Below are 22,611 nucleotides of genomic sequence, written 5' to 3'. Positions count from 1 at the left end.
ATTTTTGCCATGTTTAGTGTGTGCCTCCTATGAACTTGAGCCCTACATGTGTTTTGAAGTATGCCATGCCATCTTTACAGGGGTGTATGCCATGTATTTTTGTGATCTTTGTGGTGACTAGCACAAGCATGCAAAGTAGCCCTCTTAATGTTGCTGATTTCAGGGACTTAGAAATATTCTAAGTCATTGCCCTGATAATATTTGTATGCCATGTATTCATGTTGCTACAGAGTGATCCATGCCTCTTTTGAGCATGATCAGTAAGGATGTTTTGTAGATATTGTGGTGCTCTATCCATCCATGTCTTTGGTGGAAATTATGGAGCACCTAGCTTGACTCAATCGAGCTCTACTTTTGCTATAAAATGTTCCTGGCAGAATGTTTACATGTTAAGCATTTTTGCCGAGCTTGTTGTAGTTGATCCATGCATGCTATGAGGTTGTTCTTGCCATGTTTAGCTTCTATGCCATGTCTACTTGCTGGGTGTATGCTTATTTTGTCATGCAATGCCTTGTGGTGAGTGCATCGAGCTTGTTAACATGCCTACTTAATATCTGTTTTGCCATGTTCCAGTTTTCTACTAAGTCTGAATCTATTAACGATAATTGCTATGTTCACATGGTTGCCATTGTATTTTCTGATACCTTTTGGCTTATGGCCAGTAAGGGCCTTTTGTTGTATGCTTTGAGTAGCTTCATGCCATGCCTTGATTTTCCATGATATGTTCCTGTAGCACATTGATATCTTGCTCTAAACATTGCTTCCTGATGGTGAATTCCTGACATGTTATTTTCACTAAGTCTGTAACCTGATATTTTTTGCACTTTTGCCATGCTTGTTTGAACCTGTTATTGAGTGAATTAGCCGTAGCTCAGTGTTCATATTTTGTGAAGCATCTTGAGTGGATCCCTTCCATGTGTTTTGTTGTTATGTTAGAGTGAAGTAGCTTGTTGTTCTTGATGCATTTAGATGGCCTCGTGCTGTTAAACGCAGATCGGTGCCATATTTGTTTTGCTTGCCATTTGCAAACCGTGTATCCGATTCCGGTGATCTTTATATCGATTTCGACCGAAATCAACTCCTCTTTCCAGTGGAACTCTTGGATTTCCATGTTGAGGCCAGGTTCAATATTTCCTTTCTGAAGCATGCATATGCATTGCATATCACGTCCCACATATCATGCCATGTTTTGCATCATGTTGCTTGTGCATTGCATGTGGTTGATTGTGGTTCCCTTTGTTTGTGTTCTTGCTTTGGGTAGAGCTGGGAGACAAGTACGTGATCGAGGAGCCCGTTGAGTATGCTTACGAGGATCAAGCTAACGTCAACTCGGAGAACTTTGTAGGCAAGATGACCATACCCTCGAAATCACTTCTATCTTTGCTTGCTAGATGCTCGCTCTATTGCTATGCCTATGCTACGATACCTACCGCTTGCTTATCATGCCTCCCATATTGCCATGTCCAACCTCTAACCCACCTTGTCCTAGCAAACCGTTGTTTGGCTATGTTACCGCTTTGCTCAGCCCCTCTTATAGTGTTGCTAGTTGTAGGTGAAGATTGGAGTTTGTTCCTTGTTGGAACATGTTTATTGTTGGGATATCATTATTATATCTTATCTATTTTAATGCATCTATACACTTGGTAAAGGGTGGAAGGCTTGGCCTTAGGCCTGGTGTTTTGTTCCACTCTTGCCGCCCTAGTTTCCGTCATACCGGTGTTATGTTCCTTGATTTTGCGTTCCTTACACGGTTGGGTTATAATGAGAACCCCTTGATAGTTCGCCTTGAACAAAACTCTTCCGGCAATGACCAACATTGGTTTTTCCATTTGCCACCTAGCCTCTTTCTCCCTTGGGTTTCCGGAGCCCGAGGGTCATCTTTATTTAAACCCCCGGGCCAGTGCTCCTCTGAGTGTTGGTCCAAACTAGAGCCCCTTGTAGCGCCACCTCGGGGAAACTCGAGGGCTGGTTTTAGTTGTACGGATTGCTTATCCGGTGTGCCCTGAGAACGAGATATGTGCAGCTCCTATCGGGATTTGTCGGCACATTCGGGTGGCTTTGCTGGACTTGTTTTACCATTGTCGAGATGTCTTGTAACCGGGATTCCGAGTCTGATCGGATTGCCTTGGGAGAAGGAATATCCTTCGTTGACCATGAGAGCTTGTGATGGGCTAAGTTGGGACACCCCTGCAGGGTTTTGAACTTTCGAAAGCCGTGCCCGCGGTTATGGGCAGATGGGAATTTGTTACTGTCCGGTTGTAGAAAACCTGAATCTTAACTTAATTAAAATGAATCAACAGAGTGTGTGGCCGTGATGGTCTCTTTTCAGCGGAGTCCGGGAAGAGAACACGGTCTCGAGTTATGCTTGAACGTAGGTTGTTCTAGGATCACTTCTTGATCATAGTTTCTCGACCGTGCCTTTGCCTTTCTCTTCTCGCTCTCATTTGCGTATGTTAGCCACCATATATGCTAGTCGCTTGCTGCAGCTCCACCTCATACCTTTACCCTTCCTATAAGCTTAAATAGTCTTGATCGCGAGGGTGTAAGATTGTTGAGTCCCCGTGACTCATAGGTTACTTCAAAACCAGATGCAGGGACCGATGGTACCGCTCCAGGGAATTCGACTGAGCTCAAGTGGGAGTTCGATGAGGACTCAGGACGATACTACGTTTCCTTTCCAGATGATAAGTAGTGGTGCCTAGTTGGGACGATCGGGGACTTTGTTGCATTTGGGGCTGTTCTTTATTTTTGGTTCCGTAGTCGGACCTTGATTGTATCTGGATGAATGTAATGATATTTATGCTATTTGTGTGACGTAGCGATTGTAAGCCAACTATGTATCTCTTTTCCTTATTTCATTACATGGGTTGTGTGAAGATTACCCCACTTGCGACATTGCTTACAATGCAGTTATGCCTCTAAGTCGTGCTTCAACGCGTGGGAGATATAGCCGCATCGTGGGCGTTACAAGTTGGTAATCAGAGCCATCCCCGACTTAGGAGCCCCTGCTTGATCGAATCGCTGGCGTTGTTGAGTCTAGAAAGATGTTTTGAGTCATTTAGGATTATATATATCGGAGAGTAGGATTCTTTTTACTCCTCAGTCCCTTCGCCGCTCTGGTGAGGCATCCTGACGTAGAGTTTTGACTCTTCTCTTCTCAAATTTCACTAAATTTTTTTAGGATCATGCGGGTATCTTGGAATCGTTCTGATGGTTTTGTGATGAGAACATTGTTCTTGGTGCCTCCTGACATTTAGGGGTTGTGGCAGTGTCCTGGGGAGTTGAGCTCCGAGGTGCTGTCGTCACAATTTTATCGTTGCAATTCTGGAATACCTGAGTTTCGCCGACATCGAAAATCTCTTTTATGTAGTTGTTTGTGAGATAACCTCGACGCCACCCAGTACTGGGGCGGGAGTTCGTGAGTATTGACATAACTCATATAACGGATGCTTTTCAAAGGTTGAGGTAAATGATTTCCGAAGGTTTCTTGGTTATGTGTTGAAGGATGGATACAGCTGGATGTAGGATTTGCTAGCTTTCGGTGAGATATTATGCTTCCCATGTATTCCCAACACCTCATTGCATAATCGGAAAGGTTCTGGAGTTTCATAGGTGGGAATTCATGTAGCTCTAGTATTTCTTCCGCGAATATTTGGTTTGTGATTGGGTAATCCTTACCAAGTATTTGTTCTTGTCCGTACCTTGTTGTTTTATTCTTCTACCTCTATCTAAGTGGCTTCTCAATTTATGGAAGTGTGACCATTACAATTGGAATTCATTCGTTCATTTTGTTTGGATGTTAAGACTATATGTTGCAATTTTGATCCATTTGATTCAGCTTGAATATATGTCTGTCAAGATGCTAATGGATGTCACCCTCTTCAGGATGGCTCCTCCAACACGTCAGAATCCTAATCCACCACCACCACCTCCACCTCCGGAGGCATGGCAAGCTGTGATGGCCGCTACCAATGCAAACACGCAGATGCTCATGCAACTCTTGCAAGAGCGTAACCAAGGGAATCAAGGCCATGGCAACTTTTAGAATCAGTTTGCTACACTCAACCAGTTCCTCACAAACCAGCCAAAGACCTTCAGTAACTGTGTCGAGGCAACAGACGCTGATGATTGGCTCATGGATATCTACAAGCATTTCGAGTGCAGCAACGTTAGGCCTGAGGACTTTGTCAAGTTTGCTTCGTTCCAACTCAAAGACCAAGCTGCAGAGTGGTATCAGCAATACAAAGATTCCAGAGGAGTTCGTGTTATTACCTGGGATGAATTCCGTCAAGACTTCAAAGCTCACCACATTCCTCAGAGTGTTTTTGAGAGCAAGCGTGAGGAGTTCTGCAATTTGAAGCAAGGCAGCTTGTCTGTTTACCAGTATAACATCATGTTCCAGAAGCTCGCTCGTTTCGCTAAGCAAGACGTCCCTGACAAGAAGAGCATGATTTATCAGTTCAGAGGTGGCCTCAGAAAAGATTTCCAACTAGCTCTCGTGCTTTTCAAGCCGTAGAAGTACGATGAGTTTTACAACATGGCACTGAAACAAGAGACTGCTCAGCTCAAGTGCGGTGCTTCCAAGAAGCGAGTCAGGGATGCAACTCCTTCTTCCTCAACTCAAGTGGCTACTAAGCAGCAAAAGTATTGGTTGCCTCCTCCTCCTCCGTTCCACCAGCCTTATCAATAGAAGAGCAAAGGTGGCAATGGATCTTCCCACCCACCCAACCCAGGCTTTCAGAACAAGACTTCGTCTAATGCTCCAAGATCAAGTGCTCCGTATCACCGTCCGCTCTCGGAGGTCACGTGTAACAAGTGTCAGCAGAAGGGTCACTATGCCAACAAATGCTTCAATCAGAGGCGTCTTCCTCCTCCTCCTGTGAGATCTGCCAGTACCGCAGTGGTCAAGCATAATCCCAAGCACGCCAAGGTCAACATGATGAACACACCTCAGGCAGAGGACTCGTCAGATGTATTATGGGTAACCTTCCTGTTAACGATATTCCTGCAAAAGTTCTTTTTGACACTAGTGCATCGCATTGTTTCATCTTGAGACCTTTTGCATCTAAGCATGATTTGGTTACTCAAGTTTTTCCGAGACCTTTGGCTATTGTTTCTCCGGCCCGACAAATGGCTTCTCGAGTTTTCGTTCCGGATGTTTCTATCACGTTGGGCGACTATAAGTTCCTGTCTTCTCCTAATGTTCTTGGTGACTCGGATATTGATCTTATTCTTGGAATGGACTAGCTGTCTAAGAACAAGGCTCAGCTTGATTGTGCTGCCAGGCAGATTCAATTGACACATTCGTCTGAGGATGTAATCGTCTTTGCCGCTCGTGATGATACCATTCGACTGTTTTCTCTCAATGGGAAGGGCGAGCTAGATGCCATCTCTCTGATTCCAGTCGTTAGCGAATATCAAGACGTCTTTCCAGAAGAGCTTCCAGGGATGCCTCTGCACCGGCTAGTTGAATTCGTCATCGATCTTAAGCATGGCACAGAACCTATTTGCAAACGTCCTTACAAGCTTGGACCTGAAGAGTTGAAGGAGCTGAAGAAGCAACTCGATATTCAAGAGCGTATGGGTCTCATCCGACCAAGTTCTTCTCCATGGGGTTGTGGTGCTCTTTTTGTCAAGAAGAAGGATGGAACAGACCGACTTTGTGTCGACTACCGTCCATTGAACAAGAAGACCATAAAGAACAAGTACCCACTTCCCAACATCAATGAGCTTTTCGAACAACTCAAAGGTGCTCAAGTATTCTCAAAGCTTGACTTCCGTATGGGCTATCATCAGATTCGCATTCCTGAAGAAGATATCCCCAAGACAGCATTCAGAACAAGCTATGGTTCATATGAATACACTGTCATGCCTTTCGGCCTTGTCAACGCTCCTCCAATGTTCTCTCGCATGATGAACTTCATCTTCAACGCCTACACAAATGACTTCGTCTTGGTCTACCTCGATGACATTTTGGTCTTTTCCAAGAACAAGGAGGATCATGCCAAGACATTGAGATTGGTTCTGGACAAACTCAGAGAACATCAGTTCTATGCGAAGTTTTCAAAGTGCGAGTTTTGGCTCGATGAGGTTCTTTACCTTGGGCATATCATCTCTGCCAAGGGCATAGCTATGAATCCTGAAAAAGTGTCTGCAATTGTGAATTGGGAACCGCCTCAGAACATGAAGCAACTCCGTAGCTTCCTTGGGCTCGCAAGCTATTGTCGAAGGTTCGTTGAGAACTTCTCTAAGATCGCGAAGCCTCTTTCCAACCTTCTCCAGAAGCATCTGAAGTACGTCTGGATGCCTGAATGTGACGTCACTTTGAACACCCAGAAAGAGAAGTTAGTCACTGCTCAAGTTCTAACTTCTTCTGATGAATCCTAACCATTTGATGTCTTCTGTGATGCTTCCCTTCAAGGTCTTGGTGCAGTGTTGATGCAAGAGAATAAAGTTGTGGCCTATACCTCTTGCCAGTTGAAGCCCAACGAAAAGAACTACCCCACTCATGACCTTGTTTTGGCGGCAGTTGTCCATGCTCTTTTAACTTGAAGACATCTCTTATTGGGAAGAAAAGTGGACTTCTTCACTGATCACAAGAGTCTCAAGTACATCTTCACTCAGCCAAACCTCAACCTCAGGCAAACTCGTTGGGTCGAAATGATTCAAGAGTATAATCCGAGTATTGAATATACTCTAGGGAAGGCCAATGTAATTGCTGACGCATTGCGCAGGAAGGCTTACTGCAACAGTTTGATTATCAAGCCCTACCAGCCAGAGCTTTGTGAAGCTTTCCGCAAACTTAATCTCCAAGTTGTTCCTCAAGGATTCCTTGCCAACCTCCAAGTCTCTCCTACTTTGGAAGACCAGATTGACGAGGCTCAACTTCTTGATGCTATGGTGAAGAAGGTGAAGATTGGGATTGCCAAGAGTCAACCCAAGTACAAGTGCTATCGCCTTGATGACAAGGATACTCTATTCTTCGAGGTTCGCATTGTTGTTCCTAAAGGTGACCTTCGTAAAGTCATTATGAACGAGGCTCACAATTCACTCCTCTCTATTCACCCTGGAAGTACAAAGATGTACCAGGACCTCAAGCAGTCGTATTGGTGGACTCGAATGAAGCGTGAGATTGCTCAGTTCGTGAACGAATGTGATGTCTGCAGAAGAGTGAAAGCAGAACACCAACGACCAGCTGGTCTCCTCCAACCTCTTGCCATTCCAGAATGGAAGTTTGACCATATTGAGATGGAATTCGTGACTGGATTTCCAAAGTCCAAGCATGGCAATGATGCTATCTTTGTTGTCATCGACAAGCTCACCAAAGTGGCTCATTTTCTTCCTATCAAAGAATCTATCATAGCAGCTCAGTTGGCAGAGCTAAATACCTCCAGGATTGTCTCTCTGCACGGCATTTCATAGTTAATATCTTCAGATTGTGGCAACATCTTCACCTCTAAGTTCTGGGATTCTTTTCAGAAGGCTATGGGCACCAACATTCGCTTCAGCACAGCTCTTCATCCCCAAACCAGTGGCCAAGTCGAGCGAGTAAATCAGATTCTTGAAGATATGCTCAGGGCTTGTGTCATCTCTTTCAGCATGAAGTGGGAAGATTGTCTTCCATATGCCGAGTTCTCCTACAACAACAATTTCCAAGCGAGTTCGAGCAAAGCCCCATTTGAGATTCTCTATGGCAGGAAGTGCCATACTCCTCTTAACTGGTAAGAGACGAGTGAACGTCAACTTCTTGGGAATGACTTAATCACAGAGGCTGAAGAAATGTGCAAAGTCATTCGTGAAAATCTCAAAGCCGCGCAATCGGGCCAGAAGAGTTACTATGATAGCAAGCATCGTGACTTGGCTTTCGAGATCGGAGAACATGTCTACCTCCGCGTCTCTCCAATGAGAGGTACTCACCGCTTCGGTATAAAAGGGAAGCTTGCCCCGAGATACGTGGGTCCTTTCAAGATCATCGGCAAAAGAGGCGATCTCGCCTATCAACTTGAGCTTCTCTCCAACTTTGCAAACATGCACGACCTGTTTCACGTGTCTCAACTCCACAAGTGTTTCAAGACTCCTGACCGCACCGTCAACTTCGAAGAGATTGATCTCCAAGAAGACCTGTCTTATCATGAGCACCCCATTGCTATTCTTGAAGAAACTGAGCGCAAGACTCGCAACAAGTCTATCAAATTCCTGAAAGTCAAGTGGTCACATCATTCCAACCGTGAAGCCACCTGGGAACGCGAGGATCACCTCCGTTCTGAGTACCCGGAGTTTTTCCAGTCCTAGATCTCGGGACGAGATCCTTTCGTAGTGGTGGAGTGTTGTAACACCCCGTATGTAACCTGCCATATTTGTATTCCAACTCTTGCCATTTTCGGCACTAAGTTATGATATTTCCTCCTTGTCGGGTTTTTTTGTCTTCGTGTTGTTTTGTCTTTGTCATGCATATCATATCATGTCATCATGTGCATCGCATTTGCATACGTGTTCGTCTCATGCATCCGAGCATTTTCCCCGTTGTCCGTTTTGCATTCTGGCGCTCCTATGTCCTCCGGTGTCCCTTTCTACCTCTTTTCGTGTGCGGGTATTAAACGTTTTCGGATTGGACCGAGGCTTGCCAAGCGGCCTTGGTTTACTACCGGTAGACCTCCTGTCAAGTTTCGTGCCATTTGGACTTCGTTTGATACTCCAATAGTTAACCGAGGAGCCGACAAGGCCTCGTGTGTGTTGCAGCCCAACACCCCTCCAATGTGGCCCAAAACCCACCTAAACCCACTCCATCATCTAGGTCGTTCGATCACGATCGCGTGGCCGCAAACCGTGCTCAATTTGGATCCTCCTAGCTCCTCCTACCTATAAAAAGGCCACAGCCCCGAAAATTCCGGACCCCTTCCAACCCTAGACCTAGCCCCGCTCCTCTCCGCGCGCCGGACATCGCCGCCACTGCCAATCACGCGCCGCCACCTGTCGCCACCGCCTTCTCCCACCGTGCGGCCCGCCGGAGCCCATCGCGGGCCCTCCCCGGCCAGAAGCCGCGCGCCGGCCGCGCCATCGCCCCGTCGCCATCCGCGTCCGCCCCGCGCCGCCTCGTCGCTGGTGGCCGTCGCCCCGCGCCGCCTCGACCTGCCGCCACATTGCCTCGCCGCGCCGCCGCAGGAGCTCGCCGGTGCCGTCCCTGACCCCGGATCCGTCGCCTCCTCCCTCGTCGGCTTCTCCCTCCAAGTCCGGTGACCTCAAGCTCCCTCTCCGGCGAACCTCGGTTCGCGCACCGTGAGGAACCCTTGATCTGGATCGGGTTGACTTTTTGCCTCCATTTCAGTATTTTTCCATATCTTCATCCCATCATAACTCTGCAACCGTGGCTCCGTTTTGGGCGTGTAGCATATCAAATTGTTCGCCTCGACGAGTACTTCATTTCATTCTATTGCACCATGTTCATTTGACTTCATCTTGATGCCCTAAATGCTGTTGCAAGAGTGCTAGTTTATATTAGTTTCAGATCCTTATCAGGAATGGGACATTTGTCATTTTTGCCATGTTTAGTGTGTGCCTCCTGTGAACTTGACCCCTACATGTGTTTTGAAGTATGCCATGCCATATTTACAGGGGTGTATGCCATGTATTTTTGTGATCTTTGTGGTGACTAGCACAAGCATGCAAAGTAGCCCTCTTAATGTTGCTGATTTCAGGGACTTGGAAATATTCTAAGTCATTGCCCTAATAATATTTTTACGCCATGTATTCATGTTGCTACAGAGTGATCCATGCCTCTTTTGAGCATGATCAGTAAGGATGTTTTGTAGATATTGTGGTGCTCTATCCATCCATGTATTTGGTGGCAATTATGGAGCACCCTAGCTTGACTCACTCGAGATCTACTTTTTCTATAAAATGTTCCTGGTAGAATGTTTACATGTTAAGCATTTTTGCCGAGCTTGTGCATGCTATCAGGTTGTTCTTGCCATGTTTAGCTTCTATGCCATGTCTACTTGATGGGTGTATGCTTAGTTTGTCATGCAATGCCTTGTGGTGAGTGCATCGAGCTCGTAAACATGAATACTTAATATCTGTTTTGCCATGTTCCAGTTTTCTACTAAGTCTGAATCTGTTAACGATAATTGCTATGTTCACATGGTTGCCATTGTATTTTCTGACCCCTTTTGGCTTATGGCCAGTAAGGGACTTTTGTTGTATGCTTTGAGTAGCTTCATGCCATGCCTTGCTTTGCCATGATATGTTCTTGTAGCACGTTGATATCTTTCCCTAAACATTGCTTCCTAATGTTAAATTCCTGACATGTTATTTTCACTAAGTCTGTAACCTGATATTTTTTGCACTTTTGCCATGCTTGTTTGAACCTGTTATTGAGTGAATTAGCCATAGCTCAGTGTTCATATTTTGTCAAGCATATTGAGTGGATCCCTTCCATGTGTTTTGTTGTTATGTTAGAGTGAAGTAGCCTGTTGTTCTTGATGCATTTAGATGGCCTCGTGCTGTTAAACGCAGATCGGTGCCATATTTGTTTTGCTAGCCATTTGCAAACCGTGCATCCGATTCCGGTGATCTTTATATCGATTTTGACCGAAATCAACTCCTCTTTCTAGTGGCACTCTTGGATTTCCAAGTTGAGGCCAGGTTCAATATTTCCATTCCAAAGCATGCATATGCATTGCATATCATGTCCCGCATATCATGCCATGTTTTACATCATGTTGCTTGTGCATTGCACGTGGTTGATTGTGATTCCCTTTATTGGTGTTCTTGCTTTGGGTAGAGCCGGGAGACGAGTACGTGATCGAGGAGCCCGTTGAGTACGCTTACGAGGATCAACCTAACGTCGACTCGAAGAACTTTGTAGGCAAGATGACCATACCCTCGAAATCACTTCTATCTTTGCTTGCTAGATGCTCGCTCTATTGCTATGCCTATGCTACGATACCTACCACTTGCTTATCATGCCTCCCATATTGCCATGTCCAACCTCTAACCCACCTTGTCCTAGCAAACCATTGTTTGGCTATGTTACCGCTTTGCTCAGCCCCTCTTATAGCGTTGCTAGATGTAGGTGAAGATTGGAGTTTGTTCCTTGTTGGAACATGTATATTGTTGGGATATCATTATTATATCTTGTCTATTTTAATGCATCTATACACTTGGTAAAGGGTGGAAGGCTCGGCCTCATGCCTGGTGTTTTGTTCCACTCTTGCCGCCCTAGTTTCCGTCATACCGGTGTTATGTTCCTTGATTTTGCGTTCCTTACACGGTTGGGTTATAATGGGAACTCCTTGACAGTTCGCCTTGAATAAAACTCTTCCAGCAATGCCAAACATTGGTTTTACCATTTGCCACCTAGCCTCTTTTTCCCTTGGGTTTCCCGAGCCCGAGGGTCATCTTTATTTAAACCCCCGGGCCAGTGCTCCTCTAAGTGTTGGTCCAAACTAGAGCCCCCTGCAGCGCCACCTCGGGGAAACTCGAGGGCTGGTTTTAGTTGTACGGATTGCTTATCCGGTGTTCCCTGAGAACGAGATATGTGCAGCTCCTATCGGGATTTGTCGGTACATTCGGGTGGCTTTGCTGGACTTGTTTTACCATTGTCGAGATGTCTTGTAACGCCGAGTCTGATCGGATTTTCTTAGGAGAAGGAATATCCTTCGTTGACCGTGAGAGCTTGTGATGGGCTAAGTTGGTTCCATAGTCGGACCTTGATTGTATCTGGATGAATGTAATGATATTCATGCTATTTGTGTGATGTGGCGATTGTAAACCAACTATGTATCTCTTTTCCTTATTTCATTACATGGGTTGTGTGAAGATTACCCCACTTGCGACATTGCTTACAATGCGGTTATGCCTCTAAGTCGTGCTTCAACACGTGGGAGATATAGCCACATCATGGGCATTACAATTCTTTTCATCATTGGTTCAACCTTTCAATTCGTCATCCCGGAGTATCTCAACTAGTCATGGTTGTGGTGCTCATCGTCATTCTCTGATTTTGAAGACCGAAGAAGAGTTTTTTCCTCCAAATCTATCCGTTCTCTCAAAGATTCGTGATTCTAGCTTGATGCCATCCGCTCATAATTATTTCCGATTGTGAGATATTCTTTTCACCCTTTCGGTGAAATTCAGGAGTCTTTTCAGTTTGATTCTCCGAAGGCCATCATTTCGGGATTATTCATTCCAGCTTCCAGCTCTCATTTCTCCAAATATTACCGGTGCATCGATCAAATATCCTCTAATTAGTTCATGATCTCTTTGTTCTCTTGCATCTAAATTCCCTCAAGTATCTTCATTCGTTTCCCAATTCTTCCCGGTGTTTCGCTATCTTTTCCTTGATCGTTTCTTAATTCTTACGGTGGTTTCTTCCAAGATTCTTCTTCCTTCGTTTATCATATCAATGCATTCGTGCTTTCCAAATTCTACCGGCGGTTCATTCAAGAGTTCTCTTCCTTGGTTATCATATCAATTTATTAGTTGTTTCAATTCTTACGGTGGTTCGTTGAAGATTTTCCCAAGTTTGCGCTATATCTATCTTAATCCTTTCTACGAGAATAAGTAGTGTGCCAAATACATTGTTTGTCATCAATTTAATTGATGAAGGATAAGCATAATGTAATTCTTATTCTTGTTTCATCGAGTGAATTCAATTCTTTATTCCGGAGGTTCATCATATCACATTCTCGGTTCGAGATGCTTTATCTTTTCTTTTCCCGGAGTACCAAGATCTCACAATTATATCATCGCGAAGCTCCATCCAAATCATCGCAAGGCTTCAACATTATTCTTTTCATCCTTCATTTCGTGTGATCATCCTTTTGTTACCGGAGTTCTTCATGAAAGCTCTACATGGTGGTTCATCAAGGATTTAATTCATTCTCAAAGTGTTCATTGAGATTCTTTTTAGAGGAGGTCAAGTTTTCTTCATCTTGTAATCCGGAGTGTAATTGTTTCTCCCTTATCTTTTGAGGTGGTAATATATCATTCTTCGTTCACAAGAATGAGACATTTGAACCCACAAATCTCGCCATTCGAGTTATCTTCTGTTATAGTTCACCTAAAGCTTTCCCTAAGGATTGTTGTTTTTATGGTGCTTATAAATGACCCAAGGCCTTCATTTATCCTTCCGGTGAGATAAGCTTCTTATCTCCTTGTTGATATCAGTCCAATCTATTGTTTCCGCTAGTGGCAGAATTTCACCTCAAATTTTGAGAAGTTTTCCATAAGCCCACTACAAGCTTATTCTTTTCATTTTTGATTTCCGAACAACCCCGTGCAATCCTCCCTTGCAAGGATGTTTTCCAAGCCCATTTGTGCTAGAAGTTGTCTTTTTCTTCTCCGTTCTTTTGTTCCGAAGATCTACCTTTTATTCCTTCATCCAGAGGCTTTGTGATGTTGCTCTTTTCTCTCATCATCTCGAATGGTGAGGATCATGTTCTTTTCATGCTTATCCATTTAACCGGAGAGTTGTGTCCTCTGCTCAGGTTCTTTTCATCTTATCAAGTCTTGCATCTCTTTTCAATTGGAGTGCTGCCCGAATTTGTTCTTCCTTGTTCCTCTTTTATGACGGAGATTGTCAACTTCATTTATCTCCGTTGTATTCTTTTCTCGAGATGGTTTAAACTTTCAAGGTTCTTTGGTTTCACTCGTTTGTCAAACAAGCAACTTAGTTTTACCTCTTCCTCTTCCTTCTTCTCTCCGGTGCCATCCTAGATCTTGGGACAAGATCCTCTCGTAGTGGTGGAGTGTTGTAACGCCCCGAGACCGTTGCGCCAGGTGTCTGCCAGTTATTCGCTGTTGTTGCCTTGTCATTTGTTTGCGTGTCATCATGTCATCATGTCATAAATCTTTTGCAACTCAAATAAATAAACCGTATGGATCTTCGGTCCATTTAAATCGAGGGAAATGCACATGGTGATCTCTCTTTACAACATATAAAAGTCTCCCAATATCATTAGGGAGCTATATTAAATATTCCTTTAATTTGGAATTTATCACAACACACTTGCAAAAATAATCACATGCCTTTTCCGCTTCAAGTTTGGTCCCCAAACTTTTCCTGTAATTTCTTTCGTCACTTCCCCAAGCTCCACCTAAATTCTCAACATTTCTGGGCACTTCAAAACCCTAGTCCTAGTTCAAACCATTTGATTAAATTCAAATGAGTTTGAATTCATATCTTCCGATCTTGCCACTTCTAATTTTCTCAGACCAAGCATATTTTTGCGAGTCCAAGAAATTTTGCCCCGTGCTCCAATTCTTCTCCTATCTCTCTCTATATTTCCAAACCCTCTGTTTATTTTGCTAAAACAGGGAAAAGGGATCTAGGAGAGAAAGAGAGTACAGGGCCTCAGCCCATCCAAGCCGCACCATCCCCGAGGCCCAGCAGGCCCATCTACCCCTTCTAACCTAGCGCATCTCTCCTCTCTCCCTCGACCCTTTTCCTCTGCCGCCTCCTATCGATCCCCTAGCGCAGCCGAACCCTTCTCCTCAGCGTCGCACGAGCCCTGCTCGATCCTTCCTCGCGCATCTCCTTTTCCCTAACCCCTGCTCCTCCCTCGTGCCGATCCCCATGGCTCGCCCCACTGCCAATGCCGCCACCCTACTTCCTCGCGCCCTCGTCTCCTTCTCCCTCCGTTCAGGCCAACGCCGTCGCTGGATAAGGCTGCGCTTCACCGGGGTCCTCACTTGCCGCTGGACCGGCCCTGCAGGAGGTCCTTGCCCCAACGCCGCCACCCGTCTTCACCTCGCCCCCTGCCGTTTCCGGCACCGCGCCGGCGAGCGCCATCGCTGGAGTTGCTCCTTTTACCGAGTGCCACCCCAAGCGCCCCGCGCCTGCCACCTGCTCCGCCTCCTCGTCGCTCCTCTCGGCCTCCCGCGATTGCTCTATTGCCGTCGCCTTGCTGCATGACGTTTGGCCCTGCCCCTTGTCGAGCTGCCAGAGCGGCAGTCGCCTGAGCTCTGCCTTGAGTGCGCCTCGCTCCATCGCTTCTTCTGGCCGAGGCTTCATCTTCCTCTATTGCACTGTATGAGACCGTGACAGCCACATGGTGGCCACCTCTGCAGCATCATGTTGCTGTTTTGTGCGCCTTCACTGTCGGTTGCCATTGACGCAAGACCAACAGCCTCACCGCCGTTCGCCTACATGCCCGAACCCCGAAGATCCCATGGAACGCCAAGTACAACGATGATCCGTGAAGACCCTAGTTACACCAAGTTTGTCTTCCGCCGTCTCTGAAATCACCAAGTACCATGACGATACAAGAACAACTACCGTCGATATGCATTGTATCAAGTACCCCTTCGTTTCGTCGAGACCGGCAAGTCTGAAGACCCCAAGTACCACGACAACTCCGAAGGGATTCAAATCCATCAAGTTCCTCGCCATGAACTCGAACATCTACGGAATGTGCACGACTATGAAATGTGTATCACTACCGTTGTCGAAGACCCGTGTAACGAAACCGTCAAGTTCGACTACCGTCGTGTGAACAAACTACTTCCTCTACCATCGCCGAGTACCACTACTTCCCACGACGATCGTGAATGACTACACCGCTTAACACCGAACACCTATGGAGTGTGAACATCTACGAAGCGAGAACGACTACTTCCACTACCACCGTCGCGAGAACGCCTATTTCCCTCTATGAACTTGATCCGTTCCGATAATGCATGCGTCGAAAGGTATAACCCCGAGACGACGCCCTTGAACGAATAAATGCATGTTGCATGAGATGCACCCTTGTTCGCCTCGAGTCCGAATTGTCGGTGCATGTTGCCCCTCTTTTGCCTTGCCACCGACATGTGGGACACCCAGTATCCGGGACCACTCCCCGTCACTCTTGCATGTTTCGCACACCCACACTTGTTCCTTTGCACTAGCATCTCATTTGAGTTGCCGGATCACCGGAATGTTGCCATGGTAACATTTCCGTTTTGCCGTCGTGGCACCCCTTTTCCTTCCGCCATGGCGACAAGTGCCTCATATCTTATCATGTCAACTTTTCCATAAAACTTGCATAAACTTGCGCATGTCATTCGCATCATGATAATAACATTTAAAATGTTTAAAATTGTTGTTGCATTAAATTACTAATGCACATGAGGATTTACCGGAATCGTTGTTTGATGTTTCCGGCCTCTTTTAAACTTGCCTAGTTAGGTAGTTTTATTATGCTTCACCTATTGCCATGTTTAGCAACATTTAATATTGTTGGGTACATAAAAAAGATCAAACTAAATAAGTCATGTGGTGTTTCGTCAATATGCAACGGAGTTGCATATTGAGCTCCACTTAATTTGTAGGGTTGTTTGAGCACTTTGCCATGCCATGCTTCATTAAACCGGACATGCATCATACTTGGTTGTGCATCATGCCATGTTCATGTATTGGTTGTTTACTATGTTAATTGTTTCTTTCCGGGTTGCTTCTCTCGTTAGCTTCGATTTCGTTCTGGAGTTGTGAGGATCCGTTCGAGTACGTCCGTTTGTCTTCTTCATGGAACCGTTCTTCTTCCTTGTGGGATCTCAGGAAAGATGACCATACCCTCGAAATCACTTCTATCTTTGCTTGCTAGTTGCTCACTCTTTTGCTATGTCGCGATACCTACCACTTGCTATATCATGCCTCCCATATTACCATGTTAAGCCTCTAACCCACCTTGTCCTAGCAAACCCTTGTTTGGCTATGTTACCGCTTAGCTCAGCCCCTCTTATAACGTTGCTAGTTGCAGGTGAAGATGGAGTTTTTTCCATGTTGGAACATGGTTATGTTGGGATATCACAATATCTCTTATTTTAATTAATGCATCTATATACTTGGTAAAGGATGGAAGGCTCGTCCTTATGCCTGGTGTTTTGTTCCACTTTTGCCGCCCTAGTTTCCGTCATACCGATGTTATGTTCCTTGATTTTGCGTTCCTTGCGTGGTTGGGTTATAATGGGAACCCCTTGACAGTTCGCCTTGAATAAAACTCCTCCAGCAAGGCCCAACCTTGGTTTTACCATTTGCCACCTAAGCCTTTTTCCCTTGGGTTCTGCAGACTCAAGGGTCATCTTTATTTTAAACCCTCGAGCCAGTGCTCCTCTATGTGTTGGTCCAACATGTGAGCCGCCGGTGACCACCAGGGGAAACTCTGGGTTGGCCTATCGGATGTTTGGACAATCTGGTGTGCCCTAAGAACGAGATATGTGCAGCTCCTATCGGGATTTGTCGGCACATCCGGGTGGCTTTGCTTGTCTTGTTTTACCATTGTCGAAATGTCTTGTAACCGGGATTCCGAGTCTGGTCGGGTCTTCCTGGGAGAAGGAATATCCTTCATTGACCGTGACAGCTTGTGATGGGCTAAGTTGGGACACCCCTGCAGGGTTTTGAACTTTCGAAAGCCGTGCACGCGGTTATGGGCAGATGGGAATTTGTTAATGTCCGGTTGTAGAGAAATTGACACTTGACTTAATTAAAATGCATCATCCGCGTGTGTAGCTGTGATGGTCTCTTCTTGGCGGAGTCCGGGAAGTGAACACGGTTCTTGTGTTATGTTTGAACGTAAGTAGTTTCAGGATCACTTCTTGATCACTTCTAGTGCACGACCGTGCATTGCTTCTCTTCTCTCTCTTATTTGCGTAAGTTAGCCACCATATATGCTAGTGCTTGCTGCAGCTCCACCTCATTACCCCTTTCCTACCCATTAGCTTAAGTTGTATTGATCTCGCGGGTGTGAGATTGCTGAGTCCCCGTGACTCATAGATTACTTCAAACAGTTGCAGGTGCCGATGATAACCATGCAGGTGACGCAACCAAGCTCAAGGAGGAGCTCGATGAAGATCGTGTGGGTTGTGTTGTTTCATTTTCCTTTCGATCAGTAGTGGAGCCCAGTTGGGGTGATCGGGGATCTTTTGCATTAGGGATGGTCTTTCTTTATTTGGTTCCGTAGTCGGACCTTGATTGTAACTGGATGATGTAATGCTATTGTTATGTATTGTGTGAAGTGGCGATTGTAAGCCAACTCTTTATCCCTTTCATATTCAGTACATGGGATGTGTAAAGATTACCCCTCTTGCGACATGCCTACTATGCTGTTATGCCTCTAAGTCATGCTCCGACACATGGGAGATATAGCCGCATAGTGGGTGTTACACAACCTTATTCCACTGCTACACATATGCATGGATGTCAATCGATCTACCTTAATACATAGCTAGGTCTCTCTCCTTCTCCACACATATACTAGTCGATCCACCTCTCTATAGTTAGGTCTCTGACCCCTCCCCCCACACCGATAGTTGAACATTGTTGGTAGGTATCCATGCCACAGAGAAAAACTGCACCTCTGCCCTCTCAAATTCCAGTAGGCCAGCTGCCTTGTATCTTTGACGTGGGCAAACACAAATTCGATGGCACTCTTTATCGATCACGCGGACACACACTTCATCCCTATTTTTGATTCTATCGATATCTCATGCCGATGATCCCTCCACTCTCTTCTCGTGGATCGCTCCCTCTATATATATGATATATCCATGACTCTGTTTCACACACATTGCATATGTTATGTTTTTTGTTTGAGATATCATCGACACATTGCCTCTATTTCGCACAAACCATCTCTCTCACACCCACCTATGTACGTACCTGCACCTAAAGAAGAGGAGCATGCAGGACGCACGTACTCATGTCTCGTTCCCGGCCACACCCGCGCGGGTACACGGTGGAGTCCGATTCTGTACGAAAAGGCATCCCACGTGATAATTTGACGCGTGTAGCGGTTGCTTACTCCAAGGAGGGTCGTGTACCACGCGTAGACGGAACAATGTTCGACTTGACACGTTAGTATTAAACAAAGTTATATATTCCTCAATTTCACGTACAAAATATAAAACGATTGTCATGGGGGAAATATAAAAATCCGCTCCACTATATACGACGGAGCCTGCCTGCCGGGATTTTTCTCTCGCCACACCATCTCACACATGGCGGCAGTGGTCTCTCTCTCACCGTTGGTCAGTGATCCGGCCGCATCCCGTCCACCGGTAGAAAGGGAGGATGTGCATCGTTTCTCCATTCGACAGCATTGGGGCAGCACGTCCCGATCTGCGGTACCCGCCGTTCTCTCTGACCAAGCTCCGGCACCGCAGGGCCTTCGCCACTTGCTCGCTGCCACAGTATGGCAGATCCGGCCGCCGACACCCTCCTAGTTTCATCCCGATGACCCTCAGGTACTGCTTCCTCCAGCCTTACTCCACTACCCATGCATCTTCCCATGTTGTTGCATGTGGAAAACCCTGCATGTGGATCTTCTTCAGTTGTTTGATTAAAACGTATCTCAGCCGGCATACTTTCCATCTTGCAATCTTGTCCTCAAACCATTTTTGATAAACCACCATGTTGCTATCTTTCCCTTATTACATGGAATATGCTTCTTTTTTGTTGGCGTACGTGTCTTCAACTCATGTTATTGGGCAGTAATTGTTTCCTTTCTACCTCCTTTTGCAAACAGGGTTGTCCATTTCACCTTGTTGCCATTGCGACCTTTTGGAGAACTGCACAAATCACTTTTTTCTTAAGAGTGCTTTGTGCAGTTCCGCCAAAACGTCACACGGGAAACATTTTTACATTTCTATGGGACTGCAAAAAGGGAGATTGGTTTTGCTATCCTCCTCATCCAACTCCGTGCCTAATCTTCTCCAACATGTAGTTAGTCCTAAAGAGAGATCGGAGAGCTGATCGGCTTTTATTTGTGTGTGCTATGTTTCATCATCTAGTTCCACTATTATTGTAATCACACTAATTGGATATCTTTGCAAACAGGGATGGTCAGCTCGATTTCAGTGGAGCTACACAAAATGATCGGATTGTGATTTCCTCCATACACCTCTTTTTTGGCTACAGAGCTGGGTGAAACTAGCTACCAAACAATGAACACTATGCCCAGGAAATGGATCCATGCCTACGAACAACATCGATCAATTATATATTTCTCTTTATTTGTACACCTTCTCACAACTTTGTCTTCAGTTTTGATGTGAATATTGGCGCTGATCTGTGAACCATTGAGACGCATTAGCATCCATCGTAGTTTCATTTTTATTTGATGGAATGTCATAACGAGATAATCATGAGGAAAGAGGACACATGAATCCTAAGTTGAAACGTTTTTTTCCTACGGGAACCAAAGTTGAAACCTTCATAGCATCACAGTACAATTTCACTAAAATTATGCGTAAATATAAACAAATCCTGAAGGATTGATAGAAATGCTAGAAACAATTCAACTTCGTTTCGCCGACATGTGGGACATCCTTCATCAGGCTCCACCTACCATGCAGCAATATTGAGTGCACAACTGCAGGGAAAGATTCACCCTGGTCGTTGCGCCATAGTAGTAATGACTAGTGAGCAGTCAAATCACAGAGCCCCACCTTCGCCACAGTAAGTTGATCGTACGAATCAACCATCATTTCACCTTTCCCACAGTAAGTACTACTCCCCTCTTTCCGGTTTATAGGGCTTAATTTGAAAATCTCTTCAACCAAGGTAGATGATGAATGGTGGAATTAATTCTGTAGTTTGCAAAAGTACTACTCTCGTGTTTCTCAAAAATTTGTGTAAACTGATGCATTAATTACATCACATGCATGCATGACCACTTAATGACCAAGAACTTCAACATGCATTGGTGAGTTTTTTCTTCATCCTTGCATGCAGTGATTTAATACACCTCGAAATCTGAACATATGATGGTAAGTAGTAGAATTGAGAGCTATAAAATGGAAAAATAAACTTTTTGAGATGAGCCCTATAAACTGGAAAGGAGGGAGTACCTCCTTTTTTATTCTAGAAACAACCACACGCGAATATTGGACGGTATAAGCATAGCAAATGAATCAAAAATCAAAACCAGCCAATGAACTACTACTAATGGTGAGTGTCTGCTAGTATCATGTACTACGTCTGTCCATGTATATATGGCTTAATGCGTTTTCTGAGACTAACTTTGGCCCCGCTTGGATCCATGGGTTAGAGTTAGTTTGAGCTAGTTGGGGTGACGATGTCATTAACCTAGGGTAAGGTCATAGGCCTAACCTAGACGCCCTACCCAAGGTCACTACCCTAGAGTCAAGAACGTTCAAAGTACAGCAAAGGATACCGACTGAAGTAACCTTGGAGTGCAATCCACTCGACCAATTGTCTCACTCGGATACCCCAATTCCATTCGACCAAGAAGAACTCACTCGACTATACAAGAAACCACTCAGAGTACAAAAGATCTAAAGCCACTCAGGACGGCAAGAGTCAGGCGTTCACTCAGCAGTCTTTAAGATCATTTATATCTCTTTATAGCTAGTGTTATCATTAACGCCTTGTCTTAATGTACATTGAACCCTGTGTAACGGGCGACGGTTGGGGTCCTAGCGCACTCTATATAAGCCACCCCCTCCTCTGGCACAAGGGTTCGCACCCCCTATAACTCTCACGCATAATCCAGTCGACCAAGCCTCCGGGCACCGAGACGTAGGGCTGTTACTTCCTCCGAGATGGGCCTGAACTCGTAAATCTTACGTGCACAACCTCACCGTAGCTAGGATCTTGCCTCCTCCTACGTACCCCCTATTCTATTATCAGACTTACTCCCACGACAGTTGGTGCCCACCGCGGGGCATGTGTCTTAGCAACTTCCGGCGAGGTTGCATTTTTTTCCAATCTTCTTCAACATGGTTTCCAATGGTGGTTTCTCTTTGGGTCACGAGATCCGACTCGGCGCGCTCGTCTTCATCGCCGACGACTCTGCCTGGTTACAAGAGGCCCCCCTCGACGTCGAGGCCCTTCTCGTCTGCAGGGCGGCGCACTTCCGTCCGAGTGCCTGCGACGTCCTCCTGTGGCAGCCATTGACCCAGTATCGGTCGGCTCCTGGGTCGTCCACCCTTCCAGCTGTACGCTGTCGCAAGAGATCTGGTCGATCGCGGCTTCAGCGCTGGGTGAAACATGCGGTGGCCGGCCAGTCGGCCACCCCACAAGTCGTGGCAATCGAGCCCGACAAATCTCTCTATGGACTATTCAACCTGTCAACTGGTTCCGCTGAGACTCTGTCCGAGTGCGGGAGCAGCCACCCGGTGGCGGAGGTCCTGATGGTCGACACGCCGCGCAGCCTGCCTGGTTTCTGTCGTAGTGGTGGCGACGATGGTGGTGGCGGTCCGTCTCACGGCCATGACGAGTATCACCCCGAAGCCCTCACTTCGGAGCAGAGGGAAGAGATGCATCGTCGCAACGTGGAGGCCCTCCACACCCCATCATCGGGGAAACCTTTGAGGCTCGGGCCTTGGAGACTGCGCGACTGGCCACCTTGGCAGAGCGCGCACGTCTGGAGAATCTCAAACATTCACTCGATGAACGTGCTCGTCGTCAGATCCCCGAATCTAGTCGACAGAATCGACAATTGTTTTCGCGTGAACCTCGGGTATATTGCACACCAGTCCAGAAGCTTGCAGCCGCAACCCGCATTGCAAAGTCGATTCAGCCATCCCGTTCAGAGGCTGGTAGAGGTTTGATGAATATCTGAGTGTTGCTTTGGGCGGCGGGGGAAAAAACTCAGCTGTTTCTCAGTGGCG

The sequence above is a fragment of the Triticum urartu genome, chromosome 6, assembly GCF_003073215.2.
Source record: "Triticum urartu cultivar G1812 chromosome 6, Tu2.1, whole genome shotgun sequence".
Taxonomy (NCBI): Eukaryota; Viridiplantae; Streptophyta; class Magnoliopsida; order Poales; family Poaceae; genus Triticum; species Triticum urartu.
The sequence above is the reverse complement of the archived record's forward strand: the minus strand, read 5'-3'. Positions refer to the sequence as shown.